The sequence below is a fragment of the Trichomycterus rosablanca genome, unplaced genomic scaffold (assembly GCF_030014385.1).
Source record: "Trichomycterus rosablanca isolate fTriRos1 unplaced genomic scaffold, fTriRos1.hap1 scaffold_100, whole genome shotgun sequence".
In the NCBI taxonomy this organism is placed as follows: domain Eukaryota; kingdom Metazoa; phylum Chordata; class Actinopteri; order Siluriformes; family Trichomycteridae; genus Trichomycterus; species Trichomycterus rosablanca.
In genome coordinates, this window is record NW_026946945.1 from 183710 (window position 1) to 196452 (window position 12743).

General features: G+C 40.6%; 1 long non-coding RNA gene across 1 annotated transcript; it reads left to right on the top strand.

Annotated features, from left to right (window-relative positions):
• Window positions 1-1532: 1532 nt before the first annotated feature.
• Window positions 1533-11769, top strand: LOC134304485 (uncharacterized). The gene is made up of 3 exons (XR_010007918.1): window positions 1533-1740; window positions 9730-9798; window positions 11155-11769. It is a non-coding gene; the product is annotated as an uncharacterized LOC134304485 (long non-coding RNA).
• Window positions 11770-12743: the final 974 nt, after the last annotated feature.

Below are 12743 nucleotides of genomic sequence, written 5' to 3' on the forward strand. Positions count from 1 at the left end.
CCCTTTGGGGGTTCCATAGCTCATGGACTAACGTGCTTGACTCAGCTGTCCGGTATTCTTTACCGTAACAGAATAAGTTAATAAAGTGTTCTGCTCCCGACAACTTGTGAATATAGCGTGTATTTATTTCTTTATTATGCAAGTGCAGATGCCACGACGCTCTTTTACATTTTGTTAACAAACCGCAAATGAAAAACGGTGACATGTCCGACATTAAAACGTTTGTTCTACCAGTCAAGTCTCAACATGAACTAGAATTTGCGTTAATGGCACTATTTATCTTAATCGCGTTAAATTGAGATTGCGTTAATGCGTTATTATCGCGTTAACTTCGACAGCCATAGTTCAAACAGATAAACTTTATTGTTTTTTGCAAATATTCACTCATTTTGAATTTGATGCCTGCAACACGTTCCAAAAAAGTTGGGACAGGGGCATGTTTACCACTGTGTTACATCACCTTTCCTTTTAACAACACTCAATAAGCGTTTGGGATATGAGGACACTAATTGTTGAAGCTTTGTAGGTGGAATTCTTTCACATTCTTGCTTGATGTACAACTTCAGTTGCTCAACAGTCCGGGGTCTCCGTTGTCGCATTTTGCGCTTCATAATGCGCCACACACTTTCAATGGGAGACAGGTCTGGACTGCAGGCAGGCCAGTCTAGTACCCGCACTCTTTTACTACGAAGCCACGCTGTTGTAACACGTGCAGAAGGTGGCTTGGCATCGTCTTGCTGAAATAAGCAGGGACGTCCCTGAAAAAGACGTTGCTTGGATGGCAGCATATGTTGCTCCAAAACCTGTATGTACCTTTCAGCATTAATGGTGCCTTCACAGATGTGCAAGTTACCCATGCCATGGGCACTAACACACCCCCGTACAATCAGAGATGCTGGCTTTTGAACTTAGCGCTGATAACAATCCGGACAGTCCTTTTCCTCTTTGGCCCGGACGACACGACGTCCATGACTTCCAAAAGCAATTTGAAATGTGGACTCGTCAGACCACAGGACACTTTTCCACTTTGCGTCGGTCCATCTCAGATGAGCTCGGGCCCAGAGAAGCCGGCGGCGTTTCTGGGTGTTGTTGATATATGGCTTTGGCTTTGCATGGTAGAGTTGTAACTTGCACTTGTAGATGGAGCGACGAACTGTGTTCACTGACGATGTTTTTCTGAAGTGTTCCTGATCCCATGTGGTAATATCCATTACAGAATGATGTCGGTTTTTAATGCAGTGCCGCCTGAGGGATCGAAGGTCACGGGCATTCAATGTTGGTTTTCGGCCTTGCCGCTTACTCGCACAGATTTATCCAGATTCTCTGAATATTTTGATGATATTATGGACTGTAGATGATGAAATCCCTAAATTCCTTGCAATTGCACGTTGAGAAATGTTATTCTTAAACTGTTGGACTATTTGCTCACGCAGTTTTTTGAGCATTCCTATAACAGCTATAACAGCTGTCTATAACAGTCACCGGTATTGTTGAGCTGTTTTTGTTTAATTGTATTAAGTGTTTTAGAGCTAAGCAACACATTTGATCAATTCAAGCAGCTAACCAAAACCGTGCTGCCTAATGAAATGAATTGCTCCCTTGTACAACATGAGATGATTCCTCCTCAGTTCCCGCCGGAACTTTCTTCTAACCGAAATTTCTTTTTCTGCTGCTAAGTGCTGACCACAAACTACTGAAATGGAGAAACCCTGGATGATATTTCCACCGCAGCACTTACAGGTGAGCTAATAACTTCTATTTTCTGTTTGAATGTTGAGTTTTGGTTAGGTTTTTCAGAACAAAGACGTACATTTAATATGGGAAATTTGACGGCATTTTCCAAGCTTTACGACATGCATGCCGCATGTCCCCCACATGGTCTATTCAAAATGGCGGCTGCCATAATCTCTTGGCAGAGGGCGGAGCCTGGGCCTCTTTAGCACATTTCATTGGCTCCACCAGCAGTAAAGGAGGAGGAGCCTAGCTGAGTTTAAAAACCGGCGGGGAGAAAGGTTCGGCCTCTTTCTTACGTGGTGTGTCTAGACTGCAGGAGAAGAGGAGCGCCGGCCGGCTTAGCTCTGATATATATTCACAGATTATTTTTACACTTAATAAAGTGTTTTAAAGAGTACTTTCTGGACTTCCTACGACTGCTTTCTTCAGGACCTTTTGAACAAAAGATTTATCCTAACAAATGGTAGCCAGAGGATGGTTCAGGAGGTCTGAGGATAGCATCGAATTAATTCAGCTGACTGAGGTAAGACCAGGAATTCTGAAAAAATCTTTTGTACTCAGTACAAAGGCGCGCGCCTACTACAAGGTAAACAGATGTTCTCTGAATATATTAGATGCATTTATTATTTAGTGTACTGAGTGTGAAAGTGAATCTCAGAATCCGTAAGTGTCTGATTAAATTACTAAAGTATCATTAGATAGTTTAAAACTGTGAATATATGTTGGAGCTAAAAAATTTATGTTTCCTGATTGCTGAGTTTGAATCAGACCGAGCAAAATAAACGGTAAAGGGCTGTTCGGCAGAGGCTTCACCCGGAACACCATTGGAGCGAAACGTGTCTGTCTGTTTCAAAAGCAGGGGCGCGTGATTCGAAAGATCTAAGTTTTAACGAGTCTGGGACTGGGTTAATTCTATAGATCTCAAATTTTCGAGCGTTGGATCTAGAAGTCTGGCAGTTTGAAAAACGAGATTCTATGATTCGAGCGTTGGAAATAATAGGGTCTGGCAGTTTTAAAAACGAGATTCTATAATTCGAGCGTTGTAAAACCTAGGGTCTGGCAGTTTTAAAAACGGGATTCTATGAATGAGCAAACGTTGGAAATCTATTACCTGGCAGTTCAAAGAACGGGGTTCTATGATTTGAACGTGGAAATCTTAGGCGTCTGGCAGTTTAAAAAAACGGGATTCTATGAAAAAGATTGTCCTAAAATTCGGACTTGACTGTTTCGGGAACGGAGTTCGGTTAATTAGACTACTTTAAATTCTAAATTTGGTTCGAAAACAGTACATCGGGAGTTTGTTTGTCAGTGTTTCTGTGCGTATTTATATGTAACCTTTTGTTTGTCCGCCATCTTGCACACGCGTGTTTTTCTGTCTGTCCGCCATTTTGGCTTTCTGTCTGTACGCCATTTTGTCTTGGGAATGCAACGTGGTCTCCCGTCTATCCGCCATTTTGTTTCTTGAGAACGCAGCGTGGCTTTGTCTGTCCGCCATTTTGGCTCTGGGTTGCGCAGCGTGGTTTCTTTTGTTCGGCGGCCATTTTGGACCAGAGAGCTGAGCGTGGTTTTCTGTCTGTCCACCATTTTGACTCTGGGAGAGCTGAGCGTGGTTTTCTGTCTGTCCACCATTTTGGCTCTGGGAGAGCTGAGCGTATTTTTCTGTGTATCCGCCTTTTTGGCTCCATGTGAGCAGCTTGCCGTATCTTGTCCATCGGCTATCTTTGTACGCCTGGATTGGGTAAGTGCTGCAGTTAATTTTATAATCGACTTTATTTTTATAATCTTAAGATAACTGAGTTAAGATGAAGTATTTATGGTACCTTATTAAGTGTGTTTTAAGGTAGATAGCGCTCTTGAACTTTAAGGTTCTTAAACCAGGAAAGAGTGGAATTCATCCATGTGTGACATAGGACATTTTCACACAAATAGTTAAGGAAAATCTCCTTAATCAGAGTTGTTATAGTGAATAAGATTAAAAATTTTTTGACTAACCCAACGCTTGTTAATCGTGTTAGGAGCTTTGCATGTATTGTTGAGAGATTGCTATATTGTTTCTTTGTTTAATGTATGGGGTAGTACTGGACAATAATTCGACATCAAAATGTCGCAAGTGGGGAATGTTTCAATAGCGGGGATATGATTTTAAACAAATTCGATCAATACACATACATACACGAATCCAGTGCTTTAGTGTTACCGCTCTGATCGCACTGGTTACTGTAACACAGTAGTTTTTAAAGCACATTTCACAGACTGTAATTTTGCTTTTGCTTAAGTATGTTTTGTATTAGTAATTGTTACATTTTGAATAGCATCTGTTACCGAGCAAAATAAAAATAAAAACCGCTAAAGAAATCGCGAATTCAGTGAGTTGCGACAGGGAGTCGAGTCTTTTGTCTCGGTTCCTTTTGAAGAGCCGCGTGTTTACATGGCGACTGCCGGAAGAGTCGGTTCCTTTGTTTCGGTTAGAAGAGCCGATTCATGGATTCGAATCATTTTACGACACATCGCTAGTGGGTGTCCTTGAAAAAGTTTTATGTCATTTGAAATGACACATTACACATCCCTAACTGTTTTAAGTGTTGCATCAACATGTTTCTTTTATTGCTTTTGAGTTAAGGACAACGTTTCTTCTATTACATTTGAATTAAAAACTACTGTTGAGGTTTGTATCCACTCCCGTTTACATTACACAGAGGAGACCCCCTGCTGTTTACTCGGTAAGTACATTTTAAATGAGTTACTTTCTACTTTTTGCTTGAGTGGATTTTCAGAGTAGTAACTACTTGTAATTAAGTAAAGATTAATTAAAGTAATAGTACTTTTACTTGAATACAATTTTTTGGTACTCTTTCCACCTCTGATTAGGACATATGGTAATATATTAGATTATATATTGTCAAAGCTTATGTTTATTTGAGAGTGATGTCGTGTTTTTCTCTGTATACAAATGCTGAATACAAGTAAAAGGTAAAAGCTATTATATTACTGTTTCTAAAATATTGTGTAGTTGTGAAGAGTGAGATTTCATAGCCCTATAAATCTTATGAGGTGTGATCATTTGTTTGCCTCTTGAATTAAATTGGAAATAATGCCTGAAGGTACCACTATTTCTGTACAGGACAGGGACTCTGATCCCTTCTGGATTTGTGCAGAATTTTCTTTCTGTCTCTGTCTGCTACAGAAATATCCGTAGTTATACTAAGTGATCTTGAGGGTTATACTTATCTAACTCTGTTAGTGCCAAATTATGTTCTATAACTGAAAGGAAAACATCTCACGTATCAAGTTAATGATTGTATAAATACTACAGTGTACTTCTAAAATTGAACATTATTATCAAATGCTGTAATGTACTTAATCCTACCACTTTTTACTAATTGCAGGAGATGGTGAACATCATGACTGTATTACTCTATCTATTTTTTCTGGGCCTGATAGGAATCCTGAATTGGAAATGTTTGTGAAAGGATTTGCATCCAGAGATGCTGCAACAGACAGGAAACAAGTGGGCTTAGTTAAAATTTTAGCAAATGATACTTTGTGTCATTGTCCCTCCTATTCAATTTAAGTGGAACTATTTAAGTAAAGTTTTGTTCCAATTTTACAGGACAATGCCAGAGGTGACACTGCTGACAAAGCTGTTACACACCTTCCACTGCTCAATAACGACATTATTTGTTTACAGGTCCAGCTAACACCAGACTTTGATTGAACTAACTTTAAAATTCTGTGCTTTCCAACAGGATAAACACATTTAGAAGGTTTATTTAATATTTTATTTTCAAGATTTGATTGTAAAATTTGAAAAAGGGGGGAGTATTATGGCAGGAATAAGAATTTATGTTTAAAATGCCGCTTTGTGTATTAAATCCTGTGATACATTGTGCTGGGGCAGCTGGACTGGCAGACCTACGGATATGCATGCAGATTCAGGTACGTATATGCATGCAGATTCAGGGACGCCTGGTGAAGGTAATCTTCAGCCTTACCTCACATATGAGGACATTAAATTTTGGTTTTGTTATGCCTTATTCCTTGACCTGCTAAACTTCGATCGATTGTCCCCATTAGTGGACACTTTTGTCTGCCAGCTAGTGGTAGCAAAAGTACTAGAACACTAATAAAGTTTGTTTGCTTCTTTATTGGGATTTTGACGTTATGTTTTGCACTTTGGTTGCATTTATGACAGGAGCGGTGGTTGCTCATTGCACGGGATTCAGGTTATATCGGGCACAGACATGGACAGTTCAGTGTCTCTGGTTCGCCTCGCTGGCATGTCTTTGGACTGTGGGAGGAAACCGGAGCACCCGGGGAAAGCCCACACGACAACATGCGGGCTCCGCGGAGGGGGGACCTTCTTGCTGTGACGGTGTGCGACGGTACTACCCACTGAGCCACCGTGTCGCCCAACTAAGGTTAAAAACAAAAGGAATAGGAAAAATGCTTTGAAAAAATCAAAGCTCGGGTCTCAGGAGATTAAATATAATTGCTTACACGGACTCCGGTAAGATTCAATTTAATTGGTAATATTTTTTGGAAATTGTTAATTGGCAATTGGTAATATTTGATGCTTGTGTTGTATCCGATGAATCTTTTCTAGCTAATTGATCAGGTCAACTCACTCATTTTATACTATATAGTTTATTGAAGAAGTTAGATTGGTTCAATGTGGTGCAGTAAACCTTGTGGCAATACTATGCATGATCATAGATGAGTGGGTCACCGGGACGGTTGACCATTAGGAAGGGGGCAGTGTAGCGTCGCCACTGGGTCTGGCACGGGCTTTACCCAGAAAGCCTTGCGGCAGTGGTGTCTAAGCTCACCGTGGCCGTGTATCCCGTTGTTGGGAGTGGGGTGGCTGCAGTGAGGGCTGGGTAAGTAGCTTATATGTTTGTCTGTTGTATGATTGTATGTGTGTATGAATGGGTTAAGTGGCTAGAAGGGATATTTGGACCATGGGAGGGAGTTATTGCAAATTTGGTGATGTCAGCATGCGTGGGAACGGCAATTTTAGTGGTATGTGGTTGTTGTGTCCCATGTATCAGGGTGTTAATGGGAAGATTTGTAATAGATATAGTGAGTAGAGGAAGCAGAGGGGGGCAGGATCCACCAGTTATCCAGATGGTGTTGGCTGATTTGTCGAGATATCATGTAGATGATGATGAGGAGGATACCCTTGAAGGTGGGCCGGAAGACCCACTTCGAGCGGCATAAGTGCTACTAACTCTGCTTAATTAAAGGTAAAACCGACCAGACAAGATGAGGAGAGAGGACCAGCACTACTAATCACACACCGTGATGAAGGAAGGAGACTTGGAAGGACTGGCAGAGGCAGACACTGAGGGGACTGGAAGACCCACTCCGAGAGACAGAAGTGACACCAACTGGACCAGCCAACAGGGAACTAAACACAGCAGAAAGCCCGACAAAACCGACTATGTGGAAGAAGAGTCCAGCGGAATCAACGGAGCGGAACAAGACGAGGGGGGAGAATTTAGTTAGACTAGGAGACAAAAACATATAGTTCGCAGACACATAGACCATCTTTGAAAACACTAGTTAAGTGCAACACACATAGTTTAGCTACAAAACGCAAGGGGTTAGTTCAGGATTGTTTACAATGTATATATGTTTGGTACTTTTAGGAAATGTTTGTGCTGCTGTGGAAACAGGTAAGACCGACAGGGGAGAATCCATAAGACATTAGGAGTCATGCAGAGACACAGGAGCTATGGGCCCCTTCTGAATATCTGCAGCTCCGTCTGGTGGAGGACAACCTGAACGGACTTCCTGTGGAAGCTACGCACCCATTGTGTTTATTTTATTTTTCTTCTCTTTTTGATTTCCTATTTTTTAAATTACTTTATTTTGATTTCCTGTTTTTATTATTTTTTGTTTGTTTGTTTGTTTCAGGGTTAGGAGCTGTTGCGATAGGTACGGTTCCTTTAGTTTAACTGGTAGCCTTTTTATTTTTTAGAAACGTTTTATTGTATAAAATTCAGCCCAGTGGCCATGTAGTCAGAAGGGGTTAAATTGGGGGGTTGCTGACGGCTATCCTTATCTCCTGGGATCTAGAAACACCTAACCTATAGTTAAAAGTTATTGTGAAAGCATTAAGATGCTTTCAAAGGGGGATGGTTAGGTTTTTCAGAACAAAGACGTACATTTAATATGGGAAATTTGACGGCATTTTCCAAGCTTTACGACATGCATGCCGCATGTCCCCCACATGGTCTATTCAAAATGGCGGCTGCCATAATCTCTTGGCAGAGGGCGGAGCCTGGGCCTCTTTAGCACATTTCATTGGCTCCACCAGCAGTAAAGGAGGAGGAGCCTAGCTGAGTTTAAAAACCGGCGGGGAGAAAGGTTCGGCCTCTTTCTTACGTGGTGTGTCTAGACTGCAGGAGAAGAGGAGCGCCGGCCGGCTTAGCTCTGATATATATTCACAGATTATTTTTACACTTAATAAAGTGTTTTAAAGAGTACTTTCTGGACTTCCTACGACTGCTTTCTTCAGGACCTTTTGAACAAAAGATTTATCCTAACAGTGGGCCAGTATTGTGCTTGTTCAGAATCTTGTCTAGGTTCATTTAAGTTAGAATTTACCTGATTAACTTAGCTAGCTAGCTTAACTTTAAAGTCAGCATTTATTTTTCTTAATTGTTTTCAGGTTTGATAACCAAGTGTAGTCGGACCATAGAAGATACACTTAAATTAAAATTGCGAGCGGTAACACTGAATGCTTGGATAATGCAATTTATTAGGTAACAGATCTGCTCTTTACAGTAGGTCCGTATGTAGTGTCTCAAATCACTCCCTGTTCCCTATATAGTGCACTACTTCACTGTTTGGGGTGGAAGCGCTAACATGTCATGTCCTACGAAGTGCACTACATAGGGAAGGGGGAGTGATTTGGGACGAAGCCTCACAGAGTAAACATGAGTGCTTCTCTCTGTAAGAGGAAAAAACAACGAAGTTTCATTTAGGAGATTAATTTTAGATTATGGGTTTATTAGATGCGTTTTGGAGGAATATGTTACTTAAATGTTTGTTAGAAACTTTGTTTAAGAGCGTGTTAAAAAACACAAACAGACGAAACTTAGCTTGATGCTACAATACATTCTCATTAAAGTTAGAAATTTGCATTATGTTTGCAATAAAAACTTGATGAAATAAAAGTGATTTAAAATAATTTCTGGATTAAATACTGCTTTATTAGTAAATTATTACTAATAATTATTACTAATTATAGTATCGAGTCTCTATATCTGACTTTTGTGCATGGAAACTGAATTTTTAATGCTTATGTCATGATTAAAATGCTTTAATTTTCATATTTTCTGACGGTTTTAAGGCATTTAGTGTGATGCCAAAACCTATATGTATTATTGCTTATTTTTAAGAAGTCTTACTAAGTAACATTTGCGTACCCCATTGGCAGATTTTCTTTTTGCTTAATATAAGCATTTACATCTCATTTCAATATTTCTTTTGCTGTTTTTATAGATAATTTTTTTTAGTGTTAATTATAACAATGTGAGGGTTTTTAAATTGTTCATTTCTTATTTTGAGAACTATTTTCTGGAGTTGATCTTAATTTAAACTTTACAGTGTTAATTTAAGAACATTTTTAAGCCATTTTAGCTAAAAATATGTCCAAGAATTCTAATTTCAAGAATTTTTTTTACCAAATAAGGTTTTATGAAAATGCTTAAAACAAGATTAATATGCTAGTTTAGCTGATGATGCTAGTTTTTGGATTATTAATATGACATTAGAGCAAATGAGTTTTACTCAAATCTAGCCATAATGCCTTAAATCAAGTAATTTCCTACTAATTTTAAGATTATAAGATAATTTATAGCACAAGATCTTTTCCCTTGTTTTAAGAAATCTTGCTAAGATAAATTTTCTCACTATACTGGCAGATAATTTTACTTGATTTAAGCACCTTCTGTCTTGATTTGTTTTTATTTTTCTTGTTTTCTGAAGGTGATTTTTTGCAGTGTATGGCACAACAGCAGGGAGAACAACAAAAACAACTTGCCCAAGTGATCGAAGGTATGAAGTTCTTAGAATTTGCCAGTTTCTACTGTCGTTTTATCCCTAATTTTAGTAGCTTGGCAGCTCCCCGGACACTTCTTACGGGCGCTACTAAAAATCTTACGGGCGCTACTAAAAATCTCGTATGGTATTGTGAAGCCGAACAGGCTTTCCTGAGCCTCAAACAGGCTTTCACCTCAGCTCCTATACTCGCACATCCCAATCCTAGTCAACCTTTTCTAGTAGAGGTGGATGCAGTTCTCTCACAAAGGCAAGGTAATCCCCCGAAATTACATCCCATAGCATTTTATTCACATGAACTTACACCCACAGAACAAAATTATGGGATCGGAGATGGAGAAACTTCTGGCCATGAAATTAGCATTCGAAGAATGGAGACATTGGCTAGAGGGAGCTAATCATCCATTTTTAGTCCTTACAGATCATAAAAATTTGGAATACTTGCAATCAGCAAAACGACTAGATCCTCGCCAAGCTCGTTGGTCCTTATTTTTTTCTCGCTTTCAGTTTCATACACACCAGGTTCTCGAATGTATGTTGATGAAACATCTCATAGCTCTTCATCTGAAACTATACTCCGACCTGGTGTGGTAGTGTCTTCTATTCGTTGGGAAATCGACGATGAAATTGAAGGAATGTTAAAAGAGATTGAAATACCTGCTCAATGCCCACCTAATCAGCTGTATGTTCCTAGTCCGTATCGTGATCGACTTATTGTCTGGGCCCATTCATCTATCTCATCTGGTCACCCTGGTGAGACTCGTACCCAACAACTTCTAGCTAATAGATACTGGTGGGAGAATATGTTTAGTGATATACAGTACATAGGTTCGTATCATCTTGTTCTGTCTGTTCGCAATCTACGACGCCTAAAACACTGCCCGTTGGGAAATTGGTACCATTACCGTTTCCAGCACGTCCGTGGTCTCATTTAGCTATTGACCTTATTACTGACCTCCCACCTTCTCAGTCATATACTACTATTCTCACAATCATTGACAGATTTTCACGAGGGGTGAGGTTTTTACCTTTTCCATCCTTATCCACTGCTTTTCAGACTGCCGAAGCCTTGTTCAATTATGTTTTCCTGAGGACATTCTGTCAGATGGAGGGTCCCAATTCACGTCCCAAGTTTGGTCGGCCTTCTTTGAACAATTAGGTGTTTCGATTAGTCTGACTTCAGGTTATCATCCCGAGTCCAATGGACAGTGTGAAAGGATGAATCAAGAACTGGGTACATTTCTGAGACTGTATTGTTTTGAGAATCCGAGAGACTGGGCCCGTTTTCTTCCATGGACTGAGATTGCTCAGAACTCTCTAACTAGTTCTACCACAGGGATGACTCCTTTTCAGTGTTTTCTAGAGTATCAACCTCCTGTAATGCCTTGATGTGGAACTACATCGGATGTACCCGCTGTGGATGACTGGATGAGGCGTAGTGAGGAGGTATGGGAGCAGACGCATCAACGCATAGAAACCGTATTGCAACGGCAAAAGAATCAAGCAGATCGCCATCGAGGAAATACTCCCACCTATCAACCAGGAGACCGGGTGTGGCTGTCAACACGAGACTTCAGGATCTCAGAGGGGAGTAAAAAATTATCACCCAAATACATTGGTCCATATAAAATTTTAAAACGTATTAATGATGTCACATATAAATGGGATTTACCTGGGCATTCTCGTATGTCAAATTCTTTTCATGTATCTCTCCTGAAACCGGTTGTCACAGGTCCACTGAACGAGACCATGTCTGGTGAGACTCCTCCACCTCCGGTGATTGTTGATGGGACACCTGTTTATGCTGTCCATCGGTTGCTGGATTCGAGACGACGTGGGGCCAGTCTGCAATACCTGGGTAACGCGAGTGACGTCTTATAACCAAATGACGTCACGATGCGGACCGGTTGGTATTGTGACGTCACTGGAGAGAGAGTATAAATACAGGCGCTTCACTTCAGCAGGTCAGAGCTCGGTGTGAGATTCTACTCAGCGCTTCTACTGCAGCTAATATAGGTGACGGGACCAACAGGACCGGGTACGAGCGCACTGGAAATCATGGAGCCTGACTGGGGACAGCACCTGAACTACTGGGCTCAAAAGCAGCTGAGAAAAGTGAGAGATGTGATGGACATGATTGTTATTGAGATCGAGGAATTGGAAAGCCAGATGCAGGAGACTGGTGAAGATAGAGGACAGGGTCAGTGCAAGCTGGACATCATCGAGACTGACAGGGGAGACGACATGAAAAACATGACAAAAGAAATTGAGGACATGGAAAGCAGAATACAAGAGTTTAATAAAGACATAGGACAGGGTCAGTGCACACTGGACATCATCGATGAGTCCAAGATTAACTGGGGAGAGAGCACGACTTGTGGGCTTCTAGAGAAATATATGATGGAAATGATGACAGAAAAAATTGAGGATATGAAAAACAAGATACAAGAGTTTAATAAAGTCATAGGAGAGGGTCAGTGCAGACTAGAAATGATTAATGAGACCAAGATTGATAGGGTAGAGCGCACGACTCTTGGGCCTCTGAAGCAAATGCAAAAAGACAGAGATGTGATGGAAATGATAATGATAGAGATTGAGGATTTGGAAAGCCAGATACAAGAGTCTGATAAAGACACAGGACAGAGTCAAGGCACACTGGACATCATCGATGAGACCAAGATTGATAGGGTAGAGCACTCGGACTACTGGGGTCAAAAGCAGCTGCAAAAAGAGAGCGATATGAAGGGTCAGTGGAAACCTGAAATCATCAATAAGAATAAGATGAACTGGGGAGAGAGCACGACTTGTGGGCTTCCAGAGAGAGATATGATGGAAATAATGAGAAGATATTGAGGATATGGAAAACACAATGCAGGTGTATAATAAGGACATAGGGCAGGGTCAGTGCACACTGGACATCATAGATGAGACCAAAATAAACT